Genomic DNA, 14,660 nt, shown 5'->3' on the forward strand with positions numbered 1-14,660 from the left:
TGCAAGGGCAAGTATATAGTAAATGGTAGGACCCTTAGGAGCATTGATATACAGACGGATCTTGGGATGCAAGTCTACAGCTCCCTGAAAGTTGATAAGGTGATAAAGAAAGATGTGATATGCTTGCATTCATCAGTAATGGCATTGAGTATAAAAATTGGCAAATTATGTTGCAATTGCATAAAACTTACGTTAGGCCATATTTGGAATATTGTGTGCAGTTCTACTTACCACACTGCAGGAAGGAAGTGGAGCCTTTGGAGAGTATGCAAAAGAACTTTATGAGCATGTTGTCTGGATTCGAGTGTATGGGCTATAAGGAAAGTTTGGACAAACTTGGATTATTTTTGTCAGAGCAGGGGAGGCTGAGCCGGTAATCTGATAGAAGTACATAAAGTTATGAGAGGCATGGATAGGGTGGATAGTCAAAGCCTTTTTCCCAGAGTGAAAATGTCAAATATTTGGGGGTGTAGGTTTAAAGTGAGAGGGAGGAAGTTTAAAGGTGATGTGTGAGGAAAGTGTTTTACACAGAGGGTGGTAGGTGCATGGAATGTGTTGCCCGGGAAGTGGTAGAAGTGGATACAAGAGCAACATTTAAGAGGCATTTAGATAGACACATGTACAGGCAGGGAACTGAGGGATTTGGACTTGATTGGCACAGACTTGATGGCCCAAAGGGTCTGTTCCTATGCTGTACTGTTCTGTGGTTCTTCTCCAGCCACAGTGAAGGAATGCTGATATATTTCTAAGTCAGCTTGGATGAGAACATGCAGTTGGTAGTGATCCTAAGTATCTGCTGTCATTGTCCTTCCAGGTGGTTATGATTTTGGATTTGGAAGGTGCTGTCTAAAGACCTTTGGTGAACTTCTGCAGTGCATCTTGTAGATGGTTCAAACTATGCATCCAATATGGTGGGAGTTTGTATCAAGCGGGATGCTTTGTCCTGGATGATGTAAAGCTTCTTGAGTGTTGTTGGAGTGGTCCTCATCTAGAAAAGTGCGGAGTACTCCTCAGACTTCTGACTTTTGCCTTGTAGATGGTGGATAAACCTTGGGAAGTCAAGAGGTGACTGGCTGCAGGATCTAGCCTCTGTCCTGATCTTCCAGTCACGATCCTGACATGGTTTGTCCAGTTCAGTTTCTGGTCAATGGTCAATGCCAAGAAGTTGATAGTGGGAGAAACAGTAATGGTCAAGTAATAATGGTTATATTCTTTTTTTTAAGAGATATCAATAGCTGGCTTCTATATTAAGGTCCACTTTGTGACTGAACAGAATCAGCAGAAGGACTCAAATACAGCAACTTTTTTTTAAAAAATCATTCACAGGATAGTGTCACTGGCTTGGCCAACATTTATTTTCCATCCCTAATTACAAAGAGGGCAGTTGAGAGCCAACCACATTGCTGTGGGCCCAGAGTCACATGGAGGCCAGACCAGATAAGGATGGCAGTTTCCTTCCCCAAAGGATATTAGTGAATGAGATGGATTTTTTTTTAACCAACAATCAACATGGTCATTATTCGAATCTTAATTCCAGATTTTCAGAAATTGAATTCAAACTCTACCATAGTGGGATTCAAACCTGGATCCCCAAGACATCATCTGGGATTTCTGGATGAACAGCCTAGTGATAATACCACAAGGCCATGTTGAGAGAGGGGATTGGTAAGAGGCAGAGACTCTATGTTGGAATCAGAGAGTGGTGTGCAGTGTTTGAGGATGAAAGAGGTGATGGTGCTGTGGGACAGGATGTGAGAGTGGGAAAGGTGGACAATGACAGAGGCTCTCTAAGCAGGTGTATGGAGTCGGAAATTAGATATTAAGGCACTCAATACATCCCAAATCTTCATGATGATGAAATCGCCTGGTTTCCCAACACTTAGGAAATCTTACTAGGTTGGCCACTCAACAATCTTCCTGCTTCAGAAGAAACTGAAATTGCATAGGTTAGAGGCTGGTTAATGGGCACAAGTTCCCATTAAACTCTCAAACAGAATGTTAAATTAGACTACGTTATGGTCAATGTTTTGAAGAGATTGTTTACTATAATATCAGTTATTAAATCTTCCTCATTAAAAATCCCAAATCCACAATGACGACTAACTCACAGTCATTGAGATCTACAGCAGAAGGAAATGTCCTTCTGATCATTGACAGTCAAAAACAACCACCTTTCATATCCTATTTTACACTACTTGGACCACAATCTTACATTCTTTGACATTGCAAGTGCACATCTAAATACTTCTGAGAAGTTATAATGATTTCTGCCTCTATTGCAGTGAGTTCCAGATTCTCACCATCCGTGAGGTAAAAACGTTTCTCCTCACATTTCCTCTAAACTTCTGCCCTTTACTTTAATTCCTCCATCACATCTCTCACAGGTCACTGATCCAGCTATCGTGGGGAAAAGGTCTAGCCTATGTCTGCCTTCCATAATTTTATACATCTCTGTCTTAGCCTGTCTTAATCTCCTCACCTCTAAGGAAAACAACCCCAGTCTGTCCAATCTCTTCATGACTGAAACACACCATCCCAGGCAACATCCTGATAAATGCCTTCTGCACTATCTCCAGTGCTATCACATTCCTCCCTCAATGTGGAGGGAGGAATTCCAGAACTGCACACAATACTCCTTCTAAGCAACTGTTCCAGCATAAACTCCCTGCTCTTAAACTCTATAGATCGACTAATAAAATGAAGTATCCCATATGACCTCTTAGCCACTTTAACTACCTGTTCTGATACCTCAAGGGATCTGTATACATGCAAATTGAGTCCCTCTGATCCTCAGCACTTGCCAGTTTCCTATCATTAATCATGTATTCCCTTGCCTCGTTTGTCCTGCCTAAGCGCATCACCACATACTTATCAAGATTATTGTGATCAACTTATCTGACCAGCTTGTCTGTATTCTTTTGTAGACTTACCTTCTAACTTATCACAATCTGTCACCATATACAAAGTGCAAGTCATGAACTTTTGTTTTTATTAATTCATGGGAATACTTGACACCATCTAAGAAAAAAATAGCCCATTTGATTGTCAGCCCCATCCATAATTTTATTCACACCCTTCACCATCAGTGCACAGTGGGCAGCAGTGTGTACCATCAAGAAGATGCACTACAGTAATTCACCAAGGCTCCTTCAAACGGCACCACCCAAACTTGTGACCATAAGGCCATAAGACCATCAGACACAGGAGCAGAAATTATGCCATTCAGCCCATTGAGTCTGCTCCGCTATTCAATCATGGATGTTAAGTTTCTCAACTTCCTGATGAAGGGCTTATGTCCAAAAAGTCAATTCTTCCGGTCCTCGGATATTGCCTGACCTGCTGTGCTTTTCCAGCACCAGACTCTAGACTCTGCTAAGTTTCTCAACCCCATTTTCCTGCTTTTTCCCTGTTATCCTTGATCCTCTACACAATCAAGAACCAATCTGTCTTGGTCTTAAAAATACACAATGATCTGGCCTCCACAACCTTCTGTGGCAGTGAATTCCATAGATTCACCACTCTCTGGCTGAAGAAGATTCTCCTGATCCCTGTTCTAAAAGGTCTTCTGACTACTCTAAGGCTGTGCCCTCTGGTGCAATCACTCCTACCAATGGAAACATCTTCCCAATATCCACTCTGTCCATGCTATTCAGTATTCTGTACGTTTCAATCAGACTAACCCCCCCCCCCCCCCACCCCACCCCACCCCCCCCCCCGCCCCGCGCCACATCCTTCTAAACCCCATCAGGTATAGTCCCAGAGTCCTCAAATGTTCCTCATACGTTAAGCTTTTCATTCCTGGGACCATTCTCATGAACCTTCTCTGAATATGCTCCAGGGCCAGTACATCTCACTGTCTGACAGAAGGCAGAGAGTTGAGATAAAAGGTTCTTTTTTGGAATGGCAGCTGGTGACAAGTAGTGTCCCGCAGGGTTCAGTGTTGCGGCTGCAGCTGTTCACTTCATAGATTAATGATCTGGATGAAGGGACTGGGGGCATTCTGGGGAAGCTTGCCAATGATATGAAGTTAGGCAGGTAGTACTGAGGAGGTGGGGAGGCTGCAGATAGATCTAGAGAGTTTAGGAGAGTGGTCCAGGAAATGGCTGATGAAATTCAACATGAGCAAATGCGATGTCTTTGGGAAAACGCATACAGGCATGGACTATTTTCCAAACAGTGAGAAAATTCATAAAGCTGAAGTACAAAGAGACCTGGGAGTGCTCGTCCAGGATTCTTGAAAGGTTAACTTGCAGGTTTAGTCTGTAATTAAAAAAGCAAATGTAGTGTCATTTATCTCAAGGGGGTTAGAATACAAAAGAAGCGATGTGCTTTTGTGACTTTATAAAGCTCTAGTTTGGCCCCATTTAGAATACTGTGTCCAAATTTAGGCCCCACACCTCAGGAAGGACATGCTGCCACTGGAGCATGTCCAGCGGAGATTCACACGGATGATCCCTGGAATGGTAGGCCTAACATACGATGAACGGCTGAGAGTATTGAGATTGTATTTATTCACGTTAAGAAGATTAAGGGGAGATCTAATAGAAACTTACAAGATAATGCATGGTGGATGCTGGGAAGTTGTTTCTGTTAGGCAGGGAGACTAGGACCCGTAGGCACAACCTTAGAATTAGAGGGGGTCAATTTAAAATGGAAATGAGAAGACATTTCTTCAGCCAGAGAGTGGTGTGCCTGTGGAATTCATTGCTATGGAGCACAGTGGAGGCTGGGACATTAAATGCCTTCAAGGCAGAGATTGATAAATTCTTGATCTCACAAGGAATTATGGCTACGGGGAGAGTGCGAGTAAGTGGAGTTGAAATGCCCATCAGCCATGATTAAATGGCAGAGTGGACTCAATGGGCTGAATGGCCTTATTTCCACTCCGATGTCTTATGGTCTTCTGGTCTTATGGTCCTTCCTGAGATATGGGGCCCAACACTGTGCACAATACTCCAAATATCATCTGACTAGAGCCTTATAGAGCCTCATTAATACATCCCTGCTTTTATATTCAAATCCTCACAAAATAAATGCCATCCTTGCATTTGCTTTCCTAACTACTAACTCAACTTGCAAGTTTATCTTGAGAGTATCCTGGACGAGAACTCCCAAGCCTCTTTGCACTTTAGACCACTAGCTCCTAGCAGGAAAATTGCAGTAGATGCATAGGAACATCATCACCTACAAGGTTTCTCCCATATCCCACCTCTAACCTCCGACCCCACCTCTTCCATTCTACCAATTCACACACCATCCTGATTTGTAAATGTATTGTCATTCCTTCAAGGTCACTGAGTCTGGATGCTGAAATTCCCTTTAACAGTACTTGAGTTCAAGGAGGCATCCCAACTTCTCTAGGGCAGTGAGGGATGGACAATAAATGTTGATCTATCCCACATCATGTGATAGAGTCATAGAGTCATAGATATGCACAGCATGGAAACGGACCCTTCAGTCCAACCCATCCATGCCAACCAGATATTCCAACCCAATCTAGTCCCACCTGCCAGCACCCAGCCCATATCCCTCCAAACCCTTCCTATTCATATACCCAGCCAAATGCCTCTTAAATGTTGCAATTGTACCAGCCTCCACACTTCCTCTGGCAGCTCATTCCATACACGTACCACTCTCTGCGTGAAAAAGTTGCCCCTTAGGTCTCTTTTATATCTTTCCCCTCTCACCCTAAACCTATGCCCTCTAGTTCCAGACTCCCCCCACCCCAGGGAAAAGACTTTGTCTATTTATCCTATCCCTGCCCCTCATGATTGTATGAACCTCTATAAGGTTACCCCTCAGCCTCCGACACTCCAGGGAAAACAGCCCCAGCCTGTTCAGCCTCTCCCGATAGCCCAAATCCTCCAACCCTGGCAACATCCTTGTAAATCTCTTCTGAACCCTTTCAAGTTTCACAACATCTTTCCGATAGGAAGGAGACCAGAATTGCACGCAATATTCCAACAGTGGCCTAACCAATGACCTGTACAGCTACAACATGACCTCCAAACCCCTGTACTCAATACTCTGACCAATAAAGGAAAGCATACCAAACACCTTCCTCATTAACCTGTGACTCCAGTTTCAAGGAGCTATGAAAACCTGCACTCCAAGGTCTCTTTGTTCAGCAACACTCCCTCATGTATAAGCGTATATGTTCTGCTAAGATTTACTTTCCCAAAATGCAGCACCTTGCATTTATCTAAATTAAATTCCATCTGCCACTTCTCAGTCCATTGGCCCATCTGATCAAGATCCCGTTGTAAAATGTGAAAAATAATTCTGAGAAGTTCACATATTATTAGTGTTAAGCTACTTCTCAGTCTGCTGGAAATCTGTTGTGGTCACAATGATATAAAACCAGCTGACAATTCAGCAATTGTTAGTGTACCATCTGTTCAGCAGCCTGATTAACCTGCTAGAGACAGTCATCACATCTTAGCTTCAACCTCACCCATTTTCAACTCAAACCAAGCAAGACTGAAAGAGAGGAAGCATTTGTTATGACTATCAGCTTGTTCCTTTGGTGAAACACTTTTATCACAGCAAAGTAAGAAGTATAGATGGGGTGCATGATAGATGTCTTTTCCCTAGGATCAGGGAATTCAAGACATGGGACACATTTTTAAGGTGAAAGGACAAAGACATGAGGGGCTTTTTTTTTACACAGATGGTAGTTCACATGTGGAATGAATTTCCTGAGGAAGTGGTGGATGTGGCACAATTATAACATTTTTAAGACATTTGGGTAAATACATGAATAGGAAAGATTTGGTGAGATATGGGCCAGGAGCAGACAGGAGGCACCAGTTTAGTTTGGGATTATGTTCGGCATGGATTAGTAGGACCAAAGGGTCTGTATTGTGTTGTATGACTCGATAACTCACACTCTATATCCTAATTTAGAGAGGCTGAGTTAGTTAGAAATGAAGACTAAACCAAAGAAAGAGGTAAAAGGAGAAGTGATTTAAATCTGGGGCAAAAAGGCAAGTTTTCAGGAAGGACGCAAAAGAGAAGATGACCTGAAATGATAAAAGAGTTTAAAAAGTTGAAAAAAAGATGTGATACATTGAAGGTCAAGAGTCAGAGGCCAAAGCCCTTCAAGGTTGTAAAGTGAATATCTTGAATGCAATATCTGGAAGTGAAGGCATCTAAATCTAAAGATGAAAATTTGCGATTGGAAAAATATGATTCAATTTTGGTCAATTTTTCAGATCTAAAACTTGTTGCACCATGAGAAATAAATAGCAGATCTTTGGACAAGATGAAGTCTCCAGTGGGAAGTATAGGAGGCTATGAAGATCAGTGGAATATTTGAGCGTGGGGATCATGGGCATGATGAGATGAAAAATCACCAATATTAGAAATATGGGTGGAAGTCTCTGTGATAAAGGGCATATGGGATTGGAATCACAGCTCAAGGTAGCTTGGGTGACTATATAGCAAGACACATGGATCATTTTAAGTAGAATGGAAATGGAACTATGCCAATGGCACAAGAAATATAATATTTGGCAATTGGCCAGATGAAAAATGTTTTTTGTAAGGGTTAATGTTTTATTTATAACAAAAACAGAAGTTGCTGAAAAAGCTCAGCACGGCTGGCAGCATCTGTGATGAGAAATCAGAGTTAACTTTTTAGGTCCAGTGACCCTTCTTCAGAACTTTGAGGAGCTCTGAGGAAAGGTCACTGGACCTGAAATGGTAATTCTGATTTCTCTTCACAGACCTGCTGAGCTTTTCCAACAACTTTGGTTTCTATTTCTGATTTACAGCATCTACAGTTCTTCTGGTTTTTATCTAATGTTTTATTAATTGTCAATACTATTGAGGTGATTCAGTGGATTTTGGCTTTCCTGGTACTGCACTCAACTGGTGTTAAGAGTGGAAACTGTGAGATAAATCAAGTCACCCCGCCAGCACATCCAGGGGAAAAGTAAATTAGATTTTCTGAATAGCCATTTCGAGAGTATAGTCTGGAGATTTGCCTCTGGAACCCTCCAAAGCGGTCACTAACGTACAAGTAGACACAGAGATTTTCAAAGGTTCCAATTTACAGATAATTAATAAACCTACCTCCTACCCAACTCATAACCCACACCCCAAAATATGCCCCCCACCTCAACCAGACTCTTCCTGCCCTCTAATATTGGCCTCCTTAACCTGACTCTTCACCTCAACCCAGCATCAAAGGAGTATTTCATTACTAACTCTTCAGCCTCTTTGATTCCTACAATACAGTTTGCATTCTTCTAAATCTGTCATCTTGTACATCACCAAACCGCATTATTCCACCATTAACAGCCATGTTTTCGTTTGCCGAGTTCTGACCTGACTGAGCCACCCTAATTCCACCACCTCAAACTCTCTCCTGTCACTGCCCCCATGACTTGCTCCCTCATCCAACTTGACCCAACATGACTACCTGACTCCCTCCAACTCACACCCCGGACATCCCCAATGAACTGACCCCATGAGAAATCCTCTCCACCCAATTCTAAGCCAAATTGACCCATCCAATTTTACCCCTGACCGGAATCCCTCTGCAACTGCCTCTGATCTGAATTGTCCCAAATACCTCCTGATCCGAACCTGGCCAATTATCCCCTGATCTAAACACCAACTTCATCTCCAACCTAATTCCCATCTCAACTCAACCCAATCGGACCTGATGGGAGCTAAGAACAGCTGCTGCTCTTCTGACATTGAATGCAACATTTCAAGCTCCTTTACAGAGACTGTTTCCTCAATGTCCTATTTGAGTCAAAGCTGAAATTCTAACTCCATTCTCTCAGCATAATCAATTCCAATTAATGTGAAACATTGTGCTGTACATCTCTATGACTCTATGACTGCCCTATTACCCAGTTAGTATCTCTTCAGCTTGGACCTATTGCTGCTGAAATACTCAGCCATGCATTGTTACTTTCAGCCATGGCTATCCTACTATTGCCCGGGCCAGCTTCCCACTTACCAGCTTCCACTGACATGACATCATTTACGATTATATAGCTTGTATCCTACTGACCCTTTACCCTGAGCTCACTGGCCTATATTGCTTCCTGGTTCTCCAAAGACTCGATTTAAAGATTCTCATTTCCATGCTCAAGTCATTCCATGGAGTATTTCATTACTAACTCTTCAGCCTCTTTGATTCCTACAGTACAGTTTGCATTCTTCTAAATCTGACATCTTGTACATCACTAAACTGCATCATTCCACCATTAACGGCCATGTTTTCATTTGCCTAGATCCTAACCCCTGGAATTCCTTCAGTGAATATTTCCATCTTTTTGCATTCCTCTCCTTCCCCAAGGATCTCCTTAAAATGAATCTCTTTATTTATCTGTCCTGATGACACCTCATATGGTTCAATATCAAATTTTGTTTCATTGAATTGCACAGTAGAGTTGCCCACTGGTGCATCAAGTCTGAACCAAAAAAACTAATCTAAACCTATACTATTTCCACTTTCCAGCATCCAATTGAGGTATTCTTGGGAATGTAGGATTTCTTCCAAAGGTGCTTGTTATGATGTGTTAATCTTTTTGGTCCATAGTCTTGAATGTTATGACATTTCAAGTGTTTCATTGCAGTGCCTACTGAAGGTTATGAGGTTTCCCACCTCAAATACTCTCCCAGTGTTTTGCAGATTTCCACTAGCCTCAGGATAATAATTTTTTTTTCAACTCCCCTCGAAATCTCCTGCCTTTCATCTTAAAATTATGTCCTCTTTTTCTTGACTGTTAACGAAAGGGAACAGCTGTTTTCTATCCACTCCATCCATTCTCCACGTTTGCCTCAATTAGGACCCTTTTTTAGCTATGTCCACTTTAAAGAAGACAACCCAAGTTTGTCAAATCTTTCTTCATATTCAAATTGCCCTATCAAAGGCAACATCCTGGTGAATCTCCTTTGCAAATTCTCCAGTGCAATCACATCCTTCCCACAGTGTGGCGACCACAACTGCACATAATACTCCAGCTGTGACCAAACCAATAGATTAAGTTAGATTCCCTACAGTATGGAAACAGGTCCTTCGGCCCAACAAGTCCACACTGACCTTAACCTCCAAAGAGTAATCCATCCAGACCAATTCCTCTACCCTATATATACCCCTGACTAAAGCACCAAACACTATGGGCAATTTAGTATGGCTAATTCACCTGACCAACACGTCTTTGGAGTGGGAGGAAACCAGAGCACCCGGAGGAAACCCACACAGATGCAGGGAGAATGGGCAAACTCCACACAGACACTCAATGTGGAAATTGAACACAGCTCCCTGGCACTGTAAGGCAGCAGTGCGAACCACTGAGCCACCCTGCTGCCCATAGGTAGTCATTAAATTCCCGAAAATATCATAGTTCATTTTGATTCATGAAAAGCAGTGTAGAGAACTGCAGCTTGTTGTTGTAACCTGTTCTGAGTAATCCAAACAACATTTTCTTTAAATAGTAGGCAGAGAAATCTTAAATGAATAAATTCATCTCTTAGCCCATATCACTGTTATTTCTATGCTTTAGTTTTCTGCAAACGTTAGTCAGGAGCATCAAGCAGGGTGGCAGCACCAACACAGACAAACTATTAAGATCTCAAAATCAATTGACAGCTGCTCTCACCCATGAGATGCCAACTGCTTTAAAACTTGTTATACTATGAGGATGGGCTAGAAGAAATGTATCAGTCAGAGCAAATAGAGATTAGTGAAACCTTTTTGAGTAGATTTTAATGCAATAAGTAAAGTTCCTGCTAGTTAAAAGGAAAGTGCAATAGGTATGTAAGGTATCCAGATTGCAATAAAAGACTGCATTTATATTTTTCTATCCTCTGGGCATCCCAAAGTACTTTGCAGTCAATGCAGTACACTGATGTTGAGTCACTGCTGTAATCTACGAAACACACTAGCCAATTTGAACACAGCAAACTCCCACAAACAGCAATCAGTTAGTGATGGAAGAATAAATACTGCCCAGCACACCAGGGAGCACTCAACTGATCATCTTATCATGGGATCTCCATCTATTTATTATTCATTTATGGGATGTTGATATTACTCACTAGACCAATATTTATTGCCCATTCCGTATTGTCTGGAAAGTAGTCAAGAGTCACCCACATTTCTGTGAGACACATTCTTGAGAGAACTCCAGCTTAATATCACATTTGAAATGCAGCACCTCTGACAATAAAGCACTGACTCACAACTATAATATCTTGTCAACCAGGATCTTACATTCATTTCTTGTGAGTGGAACTTGACTTTGAGGAGAAAGTGCTACAATTGGCTAGAGAATAAGATATTTGGATCACCTATCACCCATAGGAATGTTTTAGTTGCATCTTATAAATGCAGTGTATCATCAGATAAAGATATGCATTCTCATAGAGGTATTCATGGGAATCTTGGATTTCTTCCAAAGGTGTTTGATGTAATGTGTTAACCTCTTTGTAAAAGTACACATTGTTTCTTCTGTGGTTTGAAGATTGATTTTGAATTTTTCATTTCCCCTGGAACTATCCCACTTTCTTTCAAAAGTTGCATCAGTGTGATAACACTGGGCATAGTTTCTGTACGATTTTTGTGTGAACGCCACATCTGAAACAATGACTTCTAATATCAAGAGATTTAAAAATGTTTATGTTGGCCTATCATGCAATGTTGTGGTGTCATTGTACCTTAGAAAGTTGACAGTATCTGATGATATTCTTGAGCGAGGTTTATTTTGTGTTCTCAAAATCCTCCTGCGCTATTATCAGATTTCTGCTTCCAATGTCTGGATAGCTTTTGTCAGTGTGATATCCTCTTTTAATTGTAACAAATCTGAAAGAAACGTATCAGAAATTTCGATGATAAATCTGTCTTGAATTAGTTCTGATGGTAAACTGCCATAATCACAAATTTGGCCTATCTATGAAGGTCATGGATAAAGTTGTCAGCAGGTTTTCCAACAAAGTATGTTCTTCCACAATACAAACATAGGAACAGGAGTAGGCCATTCAGCCCCTCAAGCCTGTTCAATGAAATGAACCTTACTTATTGCAATGTATGTCTCTCAAAAACATTTCAACAATCTCTGACTCTGACTGATTCCTTCCTTCCAACCCATCCACATTGTATAGCAGATTTTAAATCAGTTGGCTTCTCGTGAGTGAGAACAGCTGTCAAGTGATTTTGAGACCCTTGCTAACTTGTCTTTGTTGGTGCTGTCACCTTGTTTAATACTGCTGAATAAAATATGCAGAAAACTAGAGCATAGAAAAAAGTTATGACTTTATTGGCTGACATAAAAACATGAGAAAAATCTTGAACAGCTTTCAAGTAAATACTTTACATTAGAGAAGTAACAGCAGTTAAATACGATAAAACTTGAGAAAGCTGCCACATCCCTAAGTAGATTTTAGATCACAGATGTTCCTGACGGAGAACTTTGCTCAATTGTAAATGGTTGTTTCAGGAGTACACAACAAACCCAGTTAACACATCTGCAGGGCAGCCCCTTTGACAGTGAAGCATTCACAACCTTACTGTAACAGCATTGAAAGATACAATGAATCAAAATTTGAAAAAGATATTCTCAACATATTTTGTCTTTCAAATAATTAATGACCTGCTGTGACTTTCCAGCACATTCTGCTCTCATTTAATCTCCAATATATCTCAAATTCTCTTGTATAAACCACCGCTCCAAATTCCAACATTAAACCAACAACCTATAATATTCTGTCTCTTAAAAACAGAAGAACTATTCTAAAATTCAGTTAAATATCAATGGTTTTACACCCACTGCCTTGCTGAATAGAAAAACCAACAGAAAAGAACTGAAAACCTGTGGGTAAACATCACACACTTCACAGAAGCTTAATGAAGTTGAAACTTCACCTGCTGTGTCACAAAGTAACTGAGGTTATACAAGTGTTTGAGATTATTGAAATTACTCTGCAGAGGCCAGTATCCCATCACCAAGTCACCCTTTATTTACATGTTCATAGTACATGACACTGGTCCAGCTTCCTCAGAGCCAGCTCTCAGAGTGATCGGAACCTCTGAAATGCCTATTTTAATCTGTCATCCAGTGCTCCTTGACTGGATTAAGTTAATAGCCCCAGTCAGAAAATTTCAACAGTCTCAGCACCAAATTTCATCCCCTGAAGGAAACTGTGACCCTTACTTAGAGGAGTCTTGTGTCTGGCATTGGCGTGCCTGATGCCATTTCACTCCTCCCCCACCCCAGGTCAGGGAAGATCAGATTTAAGCTGGTGCAGACTCTTCTCTCCATTAGCAACTCTGCTGGAGCTATCCCTGTCGTTGCATGAGGGGTGGTCCAATAATCAAATAAGAATCAAGACAGTTTGGTATCGAGTGAAGCTGTAGGCTGTTTCTTTAAACCTGACTTCAAAACATGGACTGCTCGTTCCACCAGACCATTGGATGATGGATGATATTAAGCTGTCTTTATATGCTGAATCCATTCGACTCCAGGAAATACTCCAATTCCCTGCTGGTAAATGATGGCCTTTTGTCTGGGGCCAACACTTCTGGGAGCCCGTGTAACGCAAAAGATGCTTACAGCTTTTCCATCATTGTTCCCTAGTTTCACAAATGAACTCTGTGCGCACCCAATCACTTTGAATGGGCTTCTACAGTGACTAAGAACTGAGCCAATGAAAGGACCGGCATAGTCAACATGTAACAGTCCAGGATTTACCTGGCCATTCCCATTAATGTGGGGGAAATGGTGGAAACTTTAGTCCTTATTAGCATTCTGCATACTGCCTCACCAACAGAGCTATGTCTGCATCCAATCCCGGCCACCAGACCTAACTTCTCACCAATATTTTCATTTTGGATAACTCAGATGACTTTGTTGGAGTTCAGCCAGTGTCTGATGGCGACTATGGATATGGTGGGTCTGGGTGAGATCCTCTTCAGAGCGGCTAGTGAACTTAATGAGCTGAATGGTGTATTTCCAGACTGTTGTGAATCTATGAATGATTCTGTCTATCTTTAATGGTACTATTCCCACAATAGCCTTGCTTTTCTTGTGGACATGTCTGTAAAATACTTAGGTATTTTGTTTTGATATTTTAATTTCAAAGTTTTACTCTGACTTCCTAAAATTTTTTATTTTTAGCCTCAACTTTTTGCATCATCTCATATACATTCCACTGCTGTCTATATACTCAATGCAGACCATAAACCAAAAGGCTAATCTGACATCAGTTTGGCATCAACTCCAAATGATAGTCTCATACATTGGTACAAACCTCTTATGGGAATTAATTGTAGCATCCTCATCTAAGCATGTGTATGGTTCACGTCTAGCTTCATGAAAGACAAACCCCAAGCCCAGCTAGCTTTGTATATAACTGCCTCTGTGAGGAATGAGATATTCATTCAGCTTCTAGAAACAGTTGACCGTTTGTTTAAAATCATGACAAAGGAGAGCTGAACCACTGGGCTTCACAATCAGTATCCCCGGTGCAGCCCATTTCACAACCTGTGTTGGTTTGATGATTCCTTTGCCTTCCAGCTTCCTGATTTCTGCCTCTAATTTTGCACGTAAGGCAAATGGGTCAGCCTTGCAGAAGCATGGATTTGCTTCCTGGTCAACATGCAAGGAGGCCTTAGCTGGTTTGATAGTCCTTCGAACGTCCTG

This window comes from Chiloscyllium punctatum, chromosome 1 (assembly GCF_047496795.1).
Source record: "Chiloscyllium punctatum isolate Juve2018m chromosome 1, sChiPun1.3, whole genome shotgun sequence".
Taxonomy (NCBI): Eukaryota; Metazoa; Chordata; class Chondrichthyes; order Orectolobiformes; family Hemiscylliidae; genus Chiloscyllium; species Chiloscyllium punctatum.